Source organism: Neovison vison, chromosome 4 (genome assembly GCF_020171115.1).
Source record: "Neovison vison isolate M4711 chromosome 4, ASM_NN_V1, whole genome shotgun sequence".
NCBI lineage: Eukaryota > Metazoa > Chordata > Mammalia > Carnivora > Mustelidae > Neogale > Neogale vison.
In genome coordinates this window covers 154,511,635-154,530,100 of record NC_058094.1, presented here as the reverse complement: position 1 = coordinate 154,530,100, position 18,466 = coordinate 154,511,635, and the positions used below count along the sequence as shown (strand labels likewise).

General features: G+C 34.1%; 1 long non-coding RNA gene across 1 annotated transcript in view; it reads left to right on the top strand.

The window, feature by feature from the left end:
- LOC122904024 overlaps nucleotides 1–17,564 on the top strand; it is a 44,803-nt gene extending 27,239 nt beyond the window's left edge. The window contains exon 4 of the long non-coding RNA XR_006384130.1: nucleotides 17,501–17,564. This is a non-coding gene — a long non-coding RNA (uncharacterized LOC122904024). The remainder of the gene's footprint in view (nucleotides 1–17,500) is intronic.
- Nucleotides 17,565–18,466: the final 902 nt, after the last annotated feature.

The window sequence follows — 18,466 nt, the reverse complement described above, 5'->3', positions numbered from 1 at the left end:
CTGACATTTTTCATCTCTTTGCCAGTGAGTTCAGTCATTTTTTATTTATTGAGAAACAATAATAGAGCATTTACTACACACTAGACTATATGATTTTATACACATATTTTGTAAAATATATATAAATACATATATAAGTCATAGATGTGTAATCATGTATGTATATACATATGTGCATGAACTAATAAGACAGGGAGCTTGTGGGTCAGTGGGCCATACAAGCAGAGTAACAATTTCAGTGGCATGTGACAAGTTCTATGATAAAGAAGTACTTAGAGTAATACTTGAATACAGAGGAATTTACCTAACCCAGTCCTGATATGGAAGAAGGACTTTTTTTCCTTTGAGAGAATAACCTATTATTTGATATCTGTAGGCTAATCGTAAGTGCAGTGAAGAGTGACACTTAATAGTGAAAGATTCTTAATGATTTTACAACTAGGAAAAACTTTTAAAAAGATAGCATGTGCCAGTTTCCTAAGGGAGAAGATTGGAATCTCTTAATGAAATCAGAAGTTTTTGAACTAACTAGATTTTTGGTTATTTTACCATATATTATGGTAGGATTATGGCATGTGATATTTTATTGTACTTTAAGCAAACCAGAAAAAATATTTGCTTTCCAAAATGAGTGCTTCTGTCTTAAATGGATTAGGCCTTCTAAATAGTTTATTGTCAACGAGGCAATTTTTATAAAGTCATTAAAAACATATTTATTACATAGATTATATGGTATATTTCTAATATTCTTTAAAATAAATGAAGTCAATTCAACATTCCTTGCTTCCTCCTCTTCAATAAGGAAACTAAATTTGCATTCTCTTTTCCCTAAATGCCATCTACAAAATTGACAATTGTCAAATCTGTATGCACTTGTAGCTAAAAAAGCAACTGATCATCTGATAAATAGTGCCACAAATTCATTTGAATTTTAAACCGGCTATAATAACTATTCTTATTTAGAGATATAGAGGTAGTAGAGGGAGAGGGGCTCATTTTTTTTTCTCCCAGTACCAGTGTCTTTTCTCTCCAAGATACTAGATTTTGTAAATTGTAAATTAGAAAGACAGCAGCAAGTAGGAAAAGTAAATGCAAACATCCAGGTGCCATGTAGTTTAGTTTTGCTATTCTCCGCATAAGCAACATTTACTTACAATTGTCAGATGTTGGATTAATTTCATGATACAAAGTCATAGCTTTAGTGGCATACTTCTATTTTTCCTATAATGTACTTTGATAAAAGTAAGTGCTAGCCTCCAATATTTAGAAACCAGAGCTCAACATCATTTGATAATATCACAGAATAAGAAGATGGTTGTCAAATTATTTTAAAATATTTAGGGAAATGAATAGAAAAAGATGTGAGATTATATATGATATATATTATATATATGTTAGAATATTACTCAGCCATAATGAAGAATAAGAGCTTGCCATTTGCAACAACAGGGATTGATTTAGAGGGTGTTATGTTAAGTGAAGTAAGTCAGACAGAGAAAGATAAATACTGCATGATTTCACACACCTGTGGAATCTAAAAAACAAAACAAATGAATAGCAAGTAAACAAAAAACAGAAAGAGATCCATAAATACAGAGAACAAACTGATGATTACCAGAATGGACAGGGGTTGGGAGTTGGGCAAAATGAGCAAGGCGGAGTGGGAGATGTAGGTTTCCAATTATGGAATAAATATGTCACAGGGATAAAAGGCACAGCATAGGGAACATAGTCAATGGCATAATAGTGTTGTATGGTGACAGATGGTAGCTACACGTGTGGTGAGCATAGACTTTTTGAATCATAATGTACATATGAAACCAATGTAACATTGTATGTCAATTACAAGTCAATGAAAATAATGTAAAATATTCAGGACAGGTAGAGCTTGGTTGAACTGTGGAGAGATGGTGCTGATAAATTTATAACCTGGAGGAAGAAATGACACTGATGCTGAATTCCACCAGCACCAGTTTACCAAAGATGAGGCTTGGGGGAGAATGTGCAATGAGATTCTTTACACATATAACATTATAGTATACTTCACAGCATTTCCCAAAAGCAACTCTGTGAATTACATTTTATATATGGGGTTATTGAGGCTTAGAAAATTTATATAATGTGTTAAAAATATACTAGTAGAAGCAGAATTGAAATTTGCAGTCATTTTGACTCCAAACGCCATTTTCTTGTCTTGTAATGTCTCATCTTGTCTTACTTCGCCTCCCCTCGCCTCCCCTCCTTTCCCCTTCACTCCCTTCTCCTCCCTTTCAGTTATAGTTGACATGCAATACTACATTAGTTTCAGGTGTACAGTATAGTGATTTGACATTTATGTACATATATATATATACATTTATATACATCATAAAATCATAAAATGCTTGCCAAGATAGGTTAATTACCCTGTGTTATCATACAAAGTTAAAACAATATTATTGACTGTTTTCCCTATGCTGTAGTTTACATCCCCATGACTTACTTTTTTGTAACTAGAAGTTGGTACCTCTTAATCCCCCTCACCTATTTTGCCCATCCTCCACCCTCTCTGGTAACCTCTAATTTGTTCTCTGTATTTATAGTCCTCTGTTCTCTGTTTAGTTTTGTTTGCTCATTTTTTGGTTTTGGTTTGTTTTGGCTTTTTAGATTCCACGTATAAGTGCAATCATATCGTATTTGTCTCCCTCTTACTGACTTATTTCACTTAACATTGTACCCTCTAGGTGCATCCATGTTGTCACAGTTGGCAACAGTTCTTTCCTTTTTGTGGCCAGTGTTCCATTGCATAGAGGTGTGTGTTTGGGTCTTACACATACTACATCTTCTTTATCCATCTATCTGTTGATAGACATTTAGGTTGCTTCCACATCATGGCTATTATAAATAATGCTTCAGTGAACATAGGAGCATATATATCTTTTTGAATTAGTCAAAACCCATATTCTTATCATTAATAAAAAAATTAATTCACTGGATAAATGTATACCTATTTTATACCTACAGTGTTATGTACAGTGATGGGGACTTGGGACATAAAAATAAGGAGGTCATGTGTCTTACCTTTGACCAATTTATAGCTGGTGAAAGAGAGCCAACAGGTAAAATGATGGTATAAGACAATTTAGGGTTACAATAGAAACATCAGCTGCCCAGTGAGTGCCCAAAGGATGGAGTGATCAATCCTCCTGGGAAAAGTAGGCTAAGAGCAGACCTCATAGTGGATAGGATGACCAGTCTGAGGCCTGGAACATGAACCTGTGTTCAGCGACCAGCTGATAGGGATGAGAAAGGTTATTCCAAGGAAAATGTGCAGTTGGAGTGAAGTCACAGAGATTTTTTCCAACGGATGCCTTACAACAGATTATTTTTTAAAAATAACTTCAATGCCCTGAGGAAATGGGACACACAGAGCTGATTCTGATGCCTTGTAGAACAGCACCAGCTTGGTGAAAGCAGAACCAGCTGATGTACCTAGTGGGGTGATGTCTCCCTGACATTGTACATATGAGAGCAAGATTTCACCAGGTGGTATAATTTTGGGTGAAGGTGAAAACTAGAGAGTATGTTTTCTTCTGAATTTTATAGAACCCTGAAAATACTAGTTGGATCAGGGAAAATAATAATGTTCACCTGGAATTAGTGGGTGCCATAAGGACAGTTAGAGCCAAATGTGAAGGCTTTAGTGTATGATAATAAGAAATGTTATGTATAAAGCAGGTGGTTTGTGATTTCTAAATAAAGTAAGTATTTGCAAATTCAAATCTGGTTGAGAAGGCACGAAACTTAATTTGAAAAACTTTGGCAGCTGGGGCAGTTGAAAAAAAAGACTGAAATGAGATTGGGGATTTGCTTAGGATAGTCTTTCTCAAACTTGGCTCTACATTAGAATCAACTAAGGAACTGTTAAAATCAAATGTCCAGGTTGTGCCCTATGCCAATTAAATCAGAATTTCTCGGTGTGTGTGTGGGGGGGGTACTAACCCCAAATCAGCACCTTTAAAGATCCTAAAGTCATTATTTTGTGCAGCCACTTTTGGAAACTGGTGACCTAGAGCAGTGTCTACTTTATTTGGTTTCCTTAGGTTAGCTTTATGTAACAAAAAAAAAAGAAAAAAAAAGTGGAAGAGGCCATTTTTCTTTTGAAAAATTGCTTGTGAGTGCTCTTGTCTAAACGAGGAGCTGGAGTGCCTAATGAAATTGTAGGAGTATACAGAAAATCATCAAGTTGCTTTTCCCCCCACTTATATTGGAAAAATACCTGTGCTATAGTTGCTATCATCATATACTTTAGAATAACACATGACTGATAACTCATTATTATGTGCTGAAAGTCAGAGATGACAATGATGCATACAAAGTACTGTTCTCTTGGCGTCTTTCCCAGATCAACTAAATCACAAGGAAATATTACTGTGAATTCCCACTTTTTCCTGTGGACTGGTCAGGACAAAGACCTTACCATTTATTTTATGAAAGAGGAGAGTGAAATGCAAGGAACTGAAGCTAGAATCTAGGTTTATTGATTTTCATCCCCTATTACCCCTGCAGGACCTGATGGACCAAGCCAAAGCTGAATGCTCACATGATTAAAGCTGGATGCCAGAAATGCTATTTTTAGGATAAAAAGTGACAAGCTGAAAATTTTGCTTTGAAATCAATATATTTGCCCCAAGGTATCACATTTCCAATGACAGTGGAAATTAAAGTAAGAACTGTGCAAGGAAAATACTTAAAATATGGTTTAAGGAAGAATGATTACTCCTCTTAAGGATAATTCTAAGTATATTGTCTTAGTCAGTTTGACCAGTTATAACAAAGTACCATGGGCTAGGTGGATTATAAGTAACAAAAATTTATTTTCCACAGTTCTAGTGGCTGGGAGTCAGAGGTTAGGATGCCAGCTTGGTTGGGTTTTGGTGGCAGAGCCGTCTTCTGGCTTTGCAGACTGTGAACTTCTCATTGTATCCTCAGATGGTAAAAAGAGCAAGCTCTCCGACCTATTATAAGAAACCCAATCTTGGGGTACCTGGGTGGCTCAGTGGGTTAAAGCCTCTGCCTTCAGCTCAGGTCATGATCTCAGGGTCCTGGGATCGAGCCCCGCATCGGGCTCTCTGATCAGCGGGGAACATGCTTCCCCCTCTCTCTCTGCCTACCTCTCTGCCTACTTGTGATCTCTGTCAAATAAATAAATAAAATCTTAAAACAAAACAAAACAAAACCCAGTCCTATTCATGAGGGCTCCACTGTCATGACCTAATTACCTCCCAAAGGCCCCACCTTCAAATAACATCACATTGGGGATTAGATTTCAAATATGAATTTGGGGAGCACAAATATTTAGTCTGTAACATATATTAATCTACATACAAACCAAAAAGTATTTATTGCACATCTGCAATGTCCTTAACATTCACTAGGCATCATGATACAGATAAAGAGAAGACAGTTTCTTGTATAAGGAGATTGTAACGTATTGGTAAGCTAAGACAGCACTTGCTATAAAATTATCATATGTCATAATACAGTGTGTAATTGTTTGGGGAAACTAATATGAGAAACTTGATCCCATTCCATAATAGTGTGAGAAAAACTCTTTTATGGCTTCCCTTCAATATTATAGAAAAATATGTTAAACTCATATTTCAGAAAACATACATCAAAAGTCTGGGAAGGAGAATATCAGTATGAGACATTTTAAGAAGATTTTACTTTGTCTAAATGAAAAGGAGGACTCCTCAAACAAAAGACCAATAAAATACCAGATATAAAACCCATTAAGCTTCTTCTAAATTGCTTCTCATTTTATAGCATTCAGTGATTAGGAGAACAAACTTTGCATGTTGTAGTGTCTCTTTAATTACAAAATTTTTCCATCAGCTGCTCCTTCATCAGACTGAGTTCATTGTTGCAAAAGCCCAAAACTTTTCCTTTAAGAAGAGGAACAGGACAAGGATGACCACTCTCAGCACTTCTATTAAATACAGTAATCGAAGTCCTAACTGCAGAAATTCGGCAAGAAAGAGAAACAAAAGACATCTAAATTGGAAAGGAAGAAGCAAAACTGTCTCTGCAGTTGACATGATTTTTTATATAGAAAACCCACCAACACACTATTAGAACTAATCAACAGATTGAGTAAATTTAAAGGATACAATATAAACATACAAATAATCAGTGGTGTTCCTATGCACAAACAATAAACATTCAAAAAGGAAATTTAGAAAATAATCTTATTTATAATGGTGTAAAAAGAATAAAAAAACTTAAGAATAAACTTAACCAAGATGGTGAAAAGCCTGTATACTGAAAATTATAAAACACTGATGAAAGACATTAGAGAAGACACAAATGCATTAAAAGACATTCCATATTCATAGATTAGAAGACTTAATAATTGCTAAGATGTCTATACTCCTTAAAGTGATCTACACATTTAGTACTGTCCCTGTCAAAATTCCAGTGGTATTTTATTGAAATAGAAAAAAAATCCTAAAATTCATATAGAAACACAAAAGACCAAGAATAACCAAAGTGATCAAGAAAAAGAAGAACAAAGCCGGAGGCATTGCATTTCTTAGTTTCAAAATATATTACAAAGCTACAGTAAATGAAATAGTGTGGTACTGGCATAAAGACAGATATTTAGACCAGCGGAATAGAAAAGAGAGCCCAGAAATAAATCCATGCATTTTCAGTCAACTGATCTTTGATAAGGTACCTAGAATACACAATGGGGAATGGGTAGTCTCTTCAATAAATGATGTTGGAATAACTGGATATTGACATGCAGGAGAATAAAACTATATATTTATTTAATAATATATGCAAAAGTTAACCCCACATGGATCAAAGATTTAAACATAGTGCCTAAGCTGAGAGTAAACCTAGGGAAATAGCTTCTTGACATGGGGCTTGGCAATTGTTTTTTTGGGTATGAAACCACAAGTATAAGCAACAAAAGCAAATGTAGACAAGTGATGCTACATAAAACTAAAAAGCTTGTGTATAGCAAAGGAAGCAATCAACTGAGTGAAAGGCAACCTATGAAGTAGGTGAAAATATTTGCAAAACATTTATCTGATTAGGGTTTCATAAACAAAATATGTTTAAAAAGCTACAACTCAATAGAAAAAAATCCATTTAAAAAATGATCAAAGGACACTGATCATTGATTGAATAGGGCATTTCTCTAAAGAAGGCATATAGGTAGCCACCAAAGGCCAACATCAATAATCACTAAGGAAATGCAAATCAAAACCACAATGCGATATTATTTAACAACTCTTGGGTGACTGTTACAAAAATGATAAGCGAGAACAAGCGTTAGCATGGGTATAGAGAACATGGAACACTTCTACACTGTTGGTGGAAGTGTAAAATGGTACAGCTACTATGGAAACCAGTATCAAGATTACCCAAGACTACCCAAAATTGAAAATAAAATTAATGTATGATCCAGCAATCCCACTTCTTTGTATATATCTGAAAGAGATGAAATCAGGATCTTAAAGGGATATCTGCACTTCTATCTTCATTACAGCATCATTCATAGTGAAGAGAGGTGGGAACAACCCAGATGTCCATCAACAGATGAATGGATAAAGGAAATGTGGTAAATACATAAAATGGAATAATGTTCACTCTCATGAAAGAGGGAAATCCTATCATTTGCACAGTATGGATGAACCTGGAGGACATTGTGCTAGGTTGAATAAGTGGGTGACCGATGGACAGATCTTGCCTGATTCTATTTCTATGGGATATCTAAAATAATCAAACTCACTGAAACAGAGTGGAATGGTTGTTGCCAAGGGCTGGAGGAGGGAGAAAAGGGTGTTGCTGTTCAATGGACATAAAGTTCATTATGCAGGTTGTATAAGTCTAGGGATCTGCCGTACAACATAGTGTCTAGAGTTAACTATATGGCACTGTGTACTTGAATATTTTTAAGAGGGTGGGTCTCATGTTGTGTTCTTACTACAAAAACCAACCAAACAAAAAAACCCCACAAATTTCAAAAAGAAAATAGAACACAAAGAAGACAAGGAAAATTTTGGATGTAATGGATTTACATGTATTACCTTAATTGTGGTGATGGTGATATGCATATGTCCCAACTCATGGGCCTGTATACATTAAACATCCTTTTTTGGTATATCAGTTATACTCAATGAAGCTGTTAAAATCATTGAGAAAAAAAGATAATGAATCATTAAGTTGTTCTTGGTCTACCCATTTAATTTGATATTCTACATTTCTCTCTTCAAATATCGGCTCCTGAGATCACTGACTTTGGCCTGTGAACAAACTGAAGATTAAATTTCTTCATTCTGAAGTAGAAGTGTAAATCTTTTTGCCCCATATTAATAAATTTTATCAATTAGATACTTTGGCATTGTCTAGACATATATTAGTTTATTGAGGTAAGTAATACATTGAAAATTAACTATCACATAAGGTGGTCTTATTGATGTGAATGAATTCTGTAACACAAGGAGGCATATGTTTGCTAACACAAAGCTGTAAATGTACTAGTAAAATAAATACCAAGTCTGAAATGAGGCAGCATATTTTTTCTGTTGTAAATGCAATTACTTTTTTTGCCTGTCTACTTGAAAAGAGCTTTAAGTGTATATTTTTAGTTTTGCATTTTTGTGTTTCTTAGAATCTATATACTCTGGGTCTTAAGTGAAAAATCATGGTGCCCTGAATTTTGTTAACTGACTTGAACAATGGATGGATGACTGACTTTCCTTTTTGCAGTTGCAATGGAAAGGTATAACACAGTGAAATGTGTCACTGGGTTTTTTAAAATTAAAATAGAAAATTAAATTTTTAGTGAATTTAAGGATTATAGAAAAGTTTAGTATGCTCAAAGAAAGTCTAATGGTAGCATAACTTTTTTTGTATGGTACTTACTAGACAATACCTAGATGTGGACCAAAAACAGAGTGTCTTTCAGGTGTTTAAAAAGTACCTATCTTGGGGGCCTTCTCCCTTCTCCCGCTGTCCCTCACCCCCCTCTTGTGCTTTCTCTTACTCTCTCTCTCTCAAATATTTTAAAAAATACCTATGTCTCTGTGTATTTTAATATTACCGAGTAGAATTCAGCTGATATTTTTTGAATATTTATTCTGTGTCAGGAACTGTATTATTTTCATTAACCATACAGAGAAAATAACTAGGGTGAGCTACAGTGATCAATTTACAGAACAGGTTAATTTGACCATAGATTATTAGGTTTTATTTAATATTATTTTATAATTATGTAATATAAAATATAACAGTAATTCTTAATAATACTACTATTTTATTTCCTTGTGCCTGTTTTATGTGTATGTTTCTGTAACTTGCACCATATCAAGATATTGAAAATTTCCATTACCCCCCCAAAAATTCTTTCATGTCCACTTACAGGAACTGTCTTCCCAAATCGAGGTCCATGCAACCACTGACTGCTTTCTGAATTTTCCCAAAGACTTAAATCACAAGGAAATGTTTTCTTTTGTTTTGCCTGTTCTTGAATTTAACATAAATAAAGTCATACAGTATCTATTCTTTTGAGTCTGGCTTCCCTGTTAGTGTAATATTTTAAGATTCCTTTGTGTGTATCACATTAGTTTGTTCAGTCTTATTACTGAGTAATATTCCCTTGAATGACTATATCACAACTTCTTCCTCTATTCACCTGTCAATGACCATTAGATTGTTTCCCAGTTTGGGCTATAATAAGTAAATCTGCTGTGAATAGTTTTGCACAAATGTTTGTTGGAGATGTGTTTTTTCATTTCTGTTGATTGACTACTTAGGAGTGGAATGGCTGGATCATATGGGAAGTATATGCTTAACTATTTGGGAGACTCTCATCCTTTTCCAAAGTGATTATATTGTTTTACATTTCCAGCATCAAGGCATGAAAGCTGAAGCTACTCTACATCCTCTCCAAAATTTGGGAAGAGTCCTTTCAATTCTAAACATTCAAGATCTTATTTAACTTGTATTTAGTATCATTTCCCTGATTTAATAATATTGAGCACCATTTCATGCACTTACCCATCATTTGTATACCTACTCTTGTGAAATGTACATTCAAACTTTACCATATTATATTGTGTTGTTTCTCTTAATAATAAGTTGTAAGAGGTTTTTTTTTAATATATTCTGGGTACAAGTTCTTTGTTAAATATATGTCCTGAGAATACTGGGAATTATCCTCTAGACTATGGATTGTTTCCATGTTTATCTTTCATTGTAATAATGGTTTTTAAACATCATAAGGTTTGGGGGCACCTGGATGACTCAGTTGATTAAGCACCTGCCTTTCTTTGGCTGTGGTCATGATTCTGGGATGCTGGGACTGAGCCCTGCATGGGGCTCCCTACTCAGCTGAGAGCCTGTTCTCGCTCTCCCTCTGCTGCTCCCCATGGTTGTACTCTCTCTGTGTCTGTCTCTCTCTGTCAAATAAATAAAATCTTTAAAAAAACCCGTAAAGTTTTAATTCTGATCAAGTGAGATATTTCAGTATTTTAATTTTCAGTATTTTCAGTGCTTTTTTTCTGTTCTAAGAAGTCATCGTCTAACCCAAAAGTTTCTTCTATGTTTTTGGCACTGTGATCCATTTCAGCTAAACTGTTGTGTATAGTGTGAAGAAGTGTTGAGGTTCCCTTTTTCTCCCTATAGATATTTAATTCTTCCAGCATAGTTTGTTGAAAAGACTGTTCATTCTCTATTGATTTACCTTGGAATATTTGTTGAAAATCAATGTAGTATACATGTGTATTTCCACTTTTGGACTTTCTGTTCTGTTCAATTGGTCTCCCTAACTATCCTCATACCAATAACACATTGTCTTGATTATTATGCCTAGATTACTTACCCTGGTTATTTACCATGGAAATGTAAATATATTCCATTTTCCCTTATATTCCATTATAAGGTTATTTACATTACATTTCCTCAGTTGTTTAAGAAACAATTCTAAATTGTTCTAAATAAAAGGATTTTTTATTTAAGTTTTTAATTCCAGTTAATTAACACAGAGTATTTTATTAGTTTCAGGTGTACAATGTAGTAATTCAGCAGTTCCATACATCACCCTGTGTTCATCATGACAAGTGCACTCCTTAATCTCCATCACCTATTTCACCCATCTGCCACTGCCCTCCTCCATTTCCTTAAATTTTAAAAATTCATTTGTCAGATTCTCAGAAAAACCTGCTAGGGATTTGGCTGGGATAATATTGAATCCATGTGCCAATTAAGGGAGAATTAGTATCTTAATATTATTAAGCTTCCTAATATATTTAAAATTTTAGATACTTTTGTAAATTGTATTTTTAATTTTATTTTCCAACTTATTGTTATTATATTGAAATAACGTTTAGCTTTTGGATGTTGCTCTTGTGTCCTATACCCTTATAAAAATCACTTACTGGTTATAGTAGCTCTTTTGCCAATTTGATAGGATTTTCTATACACGTGAACTATGAGTGAAGAGATTTAAAACTTTCTTTCAATATTCAGACCTTTGATTTCTTTTTATTGCCTTAAGGAACTGTCAGGAACTTCCATTGTAATGTGTAATAGAAGTATTGAAAGTCAGTATCTTTTACATTTTTCTGATCTTAAGGAGAAAACATTCAATTTTCACCATTAATTTTTTTCATAGATATCCTTTATCAAGTTGAGGAACATTCTTTATATTTTTAGTGTCTACTTTCTTTCTATTCTATTCTAGGGAACACAAGGTTTCCTTCCACTCCTAGTATCTATTTTTAGACAAAAATACTTTTCTGTAGTTTGCTTTCTTGTAATATATTTGTATGTTTTTATTTTAGGATGATGATGGTCTCCCAAAATGAATTATAAAGTGTTTTTCATACTCCAGTATTTTCTGAGACATTTTTGTATTATTTATTCCTTAAGTGCTTGTCAGAACTTACCAGTGAAGCCTATGGATACTGTTACAGTTGCATTCTGCGAACGTTGATATGCGTGTTCTTATTATCATTCAGTTCAATGCATCTACTAATTTTCTTTTGTGATTCCTTAGATTCAGTGACATTTAAAAGTGTGTGACTTAGGGGCACCTGGGTGGCTCAGTGGGTTGAGCCACTGCCTTCGGCTCGGGTCATGATCTCGGGGTCCTGGGATCGAGTCCCGCATCGGGCTCTCTGCTCGGCGGGGAGCCTGCTTCCCTCTCTCTCTCTGCCTGCCTCTCAGTCTACTTGTGATTTCTCTCTGTCAAATAAATAGATAAAATCTTTAAAAAAAAAAAAGTGTGTGACTTAGTTTGCAAATATTTGAGGATTTTCTGTATTTGTGATTTCTACTTTAATTCATTTGGAAGATTTGATTCCTTTTAAATTAATGAGGACATTTGAAGGCCCAACACATGGCCTATCTCCATGACTATTCCACGTAATCTCAAAAGAATATATATTCTGCTATGGTTTGGCAGTCTTTTATCATTGTCAGTTAGGTCAAGTTGGTTGACAGTTTTGTCCAAGTCTTGTATATCATTACTCGTTTTATGTCTGCTTGTTACTGAGAGTATTGTCAGCTTTCCTTGCATGGTTTTCAGTAATTGCTTCATAGTAGCATGCAAATTTATTTGCATATTCTTGATGAATTGACCCTTTTTCATTATAAAATAGCTCTCTTTATCCTGATGATATTCTTGTTTTGAAGTGTTTATTTTCCCGGTATTAATATAGCCACACCAGCTTTCTGATGACTAGGGTTTGTGTGATATGTCTCTTTCCATTCTCTTATTTTTAACCTGTGTCTGTATTTTTTAAATGGGTTTCTAATAGACAATATAATGTGGGTGTTAATTTTTCATTTCAATCTGAATATTTCTGCTTTTTATTAGAGTATAGGCCATTTACATTTAATGTGATTATTGCTATGGTTTTATTTAAGTCTGTAATCTTGCAAGTTGTTTTCCATTTGTTTCATCTGTTTTTTGTTCAGTTTTTTTCTCTTGCCTTGTTTTGGATTGCACGTGCATGTGTGTATTTTCTGTTGTTGTATTTGATTTTATCTGCAGAGTTAGTTGTATCTCTTTTTAAAGAAAATATTTTAGTGGTAGTATTAGGGTTTACAATATGAATCTTTAACTTACCACGCTCTACTTTCAAATAGTATTATACTCCTTCAAATATAATTTAAGAAGCTTATAGTACTATAGTCCCAATTTTTGATCATTTCTTTGAGCTATTACAATCATAGTTATACTTCTATGTAAGCTATAAATCTTACAATACATTCTGAGTTATGATTTCTTTCTGCTATTGACAGTTATCTTTTAAAGATATTTAAAAATGAGGATATTTTTCTTAATATTCACATAAATTTTCATCATGTTGTTGCTCTCTGGTTCTTTGTGTAGAACCATATTCACCTTTAATCAACTTTTCTCTTCATGAAGAACTTTCTTTAATATCTGGTACACCTTTCACCCCTTTCATCCCACCCCAATCCTTCTTTTACTAATTTCCAAGCTGTCATTGAGTATAAAATAATATGAATTGTTATTTAGTAAATGAAATTATATGGGAAATCCAGGTATCTGTATTCATTTAATAGTAATTTACTAGTGTTCTAAATGCCAAGGCTTTTATATATGAGTTTTAGTTTATAGATTGAGAACAAACTGAAAGGCAAGTTATATTTTAATGTGGTTGTGAGTTTTGATATACATTTACTGTATGGTCTAAAGTATTCCACGAAATCTTTCTGGGGAAAATAAGCCTGTATGGAACTTAACTCAAGATTGTTGAAAAGACTGAAAGAGCAGACTTTTAAAAAATCTCTGGGGTAAGAGGATCACTAGGTCAGTTAGATGTGTGCCTCTGGGTAGGGTTATGATCCCAGGATCTGGGATGGAGCTCCACATCTGGGCTCTCTGCTCAGCAGGAAGTCTTCTTCTCCCTCTTCCTCTGTCCCTCCCCCTGCTTGTGCTCTTTCATGTGCTCTCTCTCTCTCTCAAATAAATAAATAAAATCTTAAAAAAATTAAAACATCTCTGAGATACATATATTGAGAAGACAGGTGTTTTCCATTTAGATAATTTAGTAATTCTCCAGTTATTTTTTTATGATATAGATTTGAATTTAATTGGTAAGGTTATCAGTTTATTAAATAATTTCAGTGTTGTGTTTATTTCTAATTTTCCTATTTGGTACTATATGTATCCTTTTGTTTTCTATTTATGAAAAATAATAACAGAGACTCAGTTGTCAATGTGAATTTATTGGTATGAAATTGCTTCATTTCAAGTTGCTCTCAGGAAATAGCCATAATCATTTCTGAGAAATTCGGGGTAAATTTTTGTGGGAAGAGAAAATATAAGGAGTATAAACCTAATATAGTAGATAGAAATTTAATGACAACAGAAAAAAATATGTTTGAGAATTCCTGAGCTGGTCTTTAAATAACCTCAGTTTATTTTATTTGCTTAGTGATACATAACAGTTAAGAAAAGAAAGAAGAAAAAATATGCTAGGCATTTTATGTTATTTTATTAAATTCCTCTCAATATTTTAATAAACAGATGATATGTATTTTTAGAGACATGTAAATGGAAGGTCAGGAAGCTAAATAATTTGCTTAATAAAGGGCAGAACTAGTATTCAAATTCAACTCTTTCCTTTCCACTGTTACAACACAGCACAATAATAAACATTTATCATTTAATGTTCAATCTTTTCATTGAATTTTTTTTCTTTCTTCCTTTCTCTTTGACTCCATCTCTCTATGTGTCTGTCTCTGTTTCTCTCCCTCTCTTTCCAGGCACTTAGAATAATGGCTGATGAATAGGATCAGTGATGTATCAGGTTTAAAACTCTGGCGTCTTCCTTTCTTCTTCTCCATCTCACCCATCCCACCATCATTTTGTTAGGAAATCCTAGTAGCTCTTACTTCAAAATATTTTCATTTTATAACTTATTCTTATCACTGCTACTAAAATAGTCCTATCAGTTGGTCTGAGCCCCCATAAGTTCTTCCCTAGATTACTGCAACACCCTATTTTTAGTTAGTAGTCTCTACCTTAGTGTCCTACTTTTCGAATAGTAACTTAGAAATTAAGATGGATCATACCAGCATTTTGCATTGCATTGTTTCATAGTAAAAGCCTCATTCCTTACAAGGGCCTCTAATACTCTTTGCCTGATCTGACTCACCTCTCTGTCTTTATCCTCTACTTTTCTTGTTTATGGTCTCCAGCCTTAAGGACCTTGTTTATCTTCCTAGAGCATGTTAGCTCTTTTTCTGCCTCAGGCCTGTGCACCAGCTGTTACTTCTGCTTGGCATGTTCTTCCCCCAGATATCTATAGGGATTTTGACTTCACCCCATTTAAAATTTACTTAAATATCTTTTTTTTAAAAAAGATTTTATTTATTTGAGAGATGCAGAGAGAGACAGAACGAGCACCCAAGCAGGGGGAGCAGCAAGCAGAGTAGAAGCAGGGTCCCTGTGAGCAAGGACATCCCTCTCCCCATCGATGCAGGATTTGATCCCAGGACCCTGGGATCATGACTGGAGCCAAAGCAGATGCTTACCTGACTGAGCCACCCAGGAGCCCTTTAAAAGTCTTTTTTCAACTAGGCCTACCCTGACCACTGTATTTAGAATTGCAGTCCATCTTCCCTACTTCCCCTATCCTCTGTTTTATTTCCATAGTACATATTATTTTCTAATATACTATATAATTTAATTTTTCATTCTTTTTTTAAATCTCTCTGTACTGGACAGAATATAATCTCCAAAAGGGGAGAGATCTTTGTTTCAATCCTTGATCTCTCCAGTATTTAGGAAGGCCTGGGACACAACACATACTCAAGTAATGAATGGATAAATAAGTACTATAATAGTGGGGGCTGTGGAAGTGAGGCGTCACTGAAGGTGAGAGTGTGGGATGGGGTTGGAACATCCCACATACCCAACAGGGTACAACAGGAAGAACAAGTTTTTGTTTCTGCTTTTGCTTTTTTTATTGAAAAATAATTGGCATATAACATTGCATTACTTGCAGGTGTATAGCATAGTGATTCAATATTTGTATACATTATGAAACAGTTACCACATTAAGCCTAGTTATCATTTGTCACCATACAAAATTATAACCATGTTATTGGTTACATTTCCTATGCTGGGGAAGGTTTAGGTTTAAATCCCAAAATGGTTAACATAGTTCCAAAACCTGTCTGTGTTATTGAGATGAAAAGGGATGTGACTCTAACTGCTGAAATGCATAGGTCCTTTCAGATCCATGAAATAAGAGTGATTTGGAGAGGTGCCTTCTTTTTTAGATCATTAGTTAAGTATCAGGTTGATAAGAACTACTAAACTCTTTCTGGACTTTACTGAACCAGCAGAAGGAAAGAGTGAAATCCTGAAAAATCTGTTTAGCTTGGATTATGATGTCTGGCAGCACATCTTACTTCCTTGACATTTTCCTTGAAACTTTACTACTGGGGGGAAAAAAGGGTAAAAAAGCTTTCTTTATGGGATCCAGGAAAAAGTATTTTGTTACTTTAGTACTTTTGAGTGATAATGTCATAGGAACACAGGCACTCTTCTGAGAACGCAGTAGATTTTGTCCAGGGTGAAAGTCATGTAAAAATAAAAACAGTTTATTCCTCACTATCACAAGATGAAGTTTAACGGAATCATCTGGGGTCAAAAGATCAAAGGCAAATTGATGGAGGCAAATTGATGTTACTTTATGTTCCTGGGCAATAGCTTTTCAAGTAAGCAAAACTATCAGAGAATCAACCAGGACAAAGAAAAGCCTGGTGAGTTTCCCACCAACAGTGTAGGAGGGTTCCCCTTTCTCCGCGTTTCATTTTCTAATTCAAAATACACCCTTTTTGGAAATACGTTCAGTTGAATTGGCTTTAAAATGGTCACCTTAAAACATGGCCCTTAAACCTGGTACAAATACTGTTTGTTTGTTTGTTTTGTTTTTTACCTTATAGAAACTGGTACTAAACCTATCTTTAACAATGAAAAAATAAAAGACTCTCTTTGTACTTAAAATGCCCTCAGAAAAATGAAGTGCAAGTTATTCAAGTTGCATTTTCTGTTACCTTTATTATAAGTCATTTACAAAGCTGACAAAACATTGATCTCATTTACTATGGACCTGGCAACATTTTGATGTCTACTATTTCAGTAATTTGTGTATATTAACAGTAATCAATTTTTGAACTTACAAATGGAAAATGCTTTCTCCTTTATCTTAACTTCTAATTTTCCAGAATCTAAGACAGTTCACAAATGAAATGGCCCCATCATTCCTTCTGAATTTTACAGCATTTCCAAGACATAAATTTATGAAATTCTGTATCTTTCAACCTGTTTTGATTGACTATATGCACAGATTATTTTAACTGTAGATTTTGAACTTCTGCATGTATTTATTCCTAAAATTGATTTGAAAATCCTCTGAAAAGCAGCCATGCTCAAAATAATTTTTCTCACATTTTACAGAAGATATGCATATCCCTCATCTACCAACACCAAGTCCTGGCCAATGGACATCGCCCCAGTGTTTTAAAATCTAAAGAACACCAAACTAAGGAAATACCTTTTTTAAACCTATTCTTTCCTGTCATATATATTTCTGGTAAGTGTGAAGTCTGGCTTTAAATTTAGGGTTATGGAATATGTAGGGTATGTCTGAATTCAGATATATGCTAGAGTGGGGGTGACAGAGTCACGAGTTTTCAATTAGCAACTCTGCCTTTTTTATTCCTTGATAAAAATGTCAAAAAAATGCCTAGCTTTGGAGCAAACCAAGACAGTGGTAAGAAGTGGTGAATACTAAAAATGTCCCTTTACATGTATTTAAATTAATGAATCTTTGTATGTTCCTGATATTAATTCCCCAAAATTAATTCATGTGTTGGTGATGCTCTTTCAAATGCAACTAGAGTGATTTTGGAAATAATAGATTTTTCACAGCCCCTGGGATAATACACAAAGGTAAATGTATTTGTCATTTCTTTGAGAATCTGTGTGTTAGTCTACGGTAACTAAGAAATATTTTGTTAATCATGTGACAAAATATTAATACAGATTTAATCAGTTATATTATCTCATTAGATATTCAATATTGTCGGATTTCTATTAAGAAAACTCAAAATTTATGCTAGCTGCCAGACTACTTGGGTTTTAGTTACACATATCTTTCCCTTTCATGAAAAAAGAAGAAAGATTTGTTTATGAATATGAAAAACTAAACCAGATTTTTTTTATTTTTATTCTTTTGATTTTATTCTTATTTAAGTTATCCCCAAGGGTAAGTAACAGAGTTCCATACACATGCAGTAATATTGCATTTTGGTATTAGTTTGCATTTCTATGATTAATACTTTTGAGCAACATTCTATATATATACTTTTTTGTGTGCGGTTATTTGGATACCCTGTTGTGAAGTGCTTATCCAAGTATTTT